A 2021-nucleotide genomic window follows, 5' to 3' on the forward strand; every position below is an offset into this window, starting at 1 on the left:
TATTCCATTGTATGAAAATGCTGCAATTTGTTATTAATTTAAAGTTTTATAGACATTTGGGTTATTGTCCGTGTGGCTATTATGACTAAAACTGCTATGAACATCTTAATACGAGTCTTTGAACGTATGTTTTCATTTATCTCGTGTAAATACCAAGGAAGGGGTTTCTGGGCATGTTAAGCATGTGTTTAACTTTATAAAACACTGACAAACTATTTTTAAAAGGGGTTGTACTATTTTAAATTCCCACCACCAATGCCTGGAAATTCTAGTTGCTCTATATCTTGGCCAATATTTGGTATTACTGGATTTTAGTAATTATGAATGTTAGCCTTCTATTGGGTGTTTAGTGATACACATCGTGGTTTTAATTTGCCTTTCTCTAATTACTAATGATGTTGATCATTGTTTCATGTGCTTTTTTCCCATCTCTAGACCTTCCTTGGTAAAGTTATATTTTCAAATATTTTGCTTACTTAAAAAAATTGGGTTGTCTTATTATTGGGTTGTATTCTTTATATATTCAAAATTTATATACACATATTTTTAACAGTTTTGTTGAGATATAATTCATGTACCATAAAGTTACCCATTTGAAGTGTACAGTTCCATAGTTTTTAGTGTATTCACAGACTTGTGCAAATATCACCACACTCTAATTTAGAACACTTTCATTACACCAAAAAGAAACCCATATCCATTAGCAGTCACTATCCATTCTCTCCCTACTCCTAGCCCTAGACAACCACTAATCTATTTGCCTATTTTGGACATTTCAAAGCGTGGAATAATAGAACATGTAGTATTTTGTGACTAGCTGCTTTCACTTGGCATAAAGTTTTCAAGGTGCATCAATACCTCATTCCTTTTGTTGTCAAATGATATTTCATTCTATGGGTATACCATGTTTATCTATTCATCATTTGATTGACAGTGGGTTTGCTTCCAGTTTTTAGCTATCATAAACAACGCTGCTATAAACATGGTATACAGTTTTTTGTGTGGTTGTATGTTTTCATTTCTCTTGGGTATATAGACACATGTTTGCAAATGTTTTCTCCCAATCTATGTCTTCCCTTTTGATTTTCTTTGGAGAGCAAAAATTTACAATTTTTGTGAAGTTCAATTTGTCAATTTTTTCTTTATGATTCATTCTTCTTTCTTGTGTCTTATCTCAGAAATCTTTTCTTAACCCAAGGTCACAAAGAATTTGTTTTCTTTTTTTTTTAAATATTTAATTTATTTATTTGATAGAGACACAGCGAGAGAGGGAACACAAGCAGGGGGAGTGGGAGAGGGAGAAGCAGGCTTCCCGCGGAGCAGAGAGCCCGATGTGGGGCTCGATCCCAGGACCCTGGGATCATGAAGTGAACCGAAGGCAGACGCTTAACGGCTGAGCCACACAGGCACCTGCAAGAATTTGTTTTCAAGATTTACAATTTTAGCTCTTATATTTAGGTCTATAATCCACTTTGAAACAATTTCTGTGTATGGTAGGAGGTAGAGATCAAGTTCATTTTCCTGCATATGGATATTTAATACCAGCACTACATTTTTAAAGATGGGTTATCTTGGCACCTTTGGCAATGATCGATTGTCAAGGTATGGATCGTTTCTCAGCTCTTAATCCTGTTTTCTTGATTTATATGTCTATTCTCATGCCAATACCATTCTGTATTGACTACTTTATAGTCACTCTAGCTTTATAGTCACTCTATAAATCAGTAGAAGTCCTCCAAATTAATTCCCTTTTAAAATTGTTTTGCCTACTTTAAGTCTTTGCATGTCCATTTCTATAATTACGTGGCTGGGATTTTCACTGAAATTGTATTGAATCAATAGATAAATTTGGGGAGGATTGACACCATAATGATACTGAGTCTTCTAATCCATAAAGAAGGAGTATCTATTTTCTTTGCATCTTTAGTTTCTTTCAGCAATGTTTTACAATTTTCAGGGCACAGGGTTGTTTTGTGTGTGTGTGTGTGTGTGTGTGTGTGTGTGTGTGTGTGTGTGTGTGT

The sequence above is a fragment of the Callorhinus ursinus genome, unplaced genomic scaffold (genome assembly GCF_003265705.2).
Source record: "Callorhinus ursinus isolate GAN/ISIS: 27379988/994484 unplaced genomic scaffold, GSC_fseal_2.0 scaffold62, whole genome shotgun sequence".
NCBI lineage: Eukaryota > Metazoa > Chordata > Mammalia > Carnivora > Otariidae > Callorhinus > Callorhinus ursinus.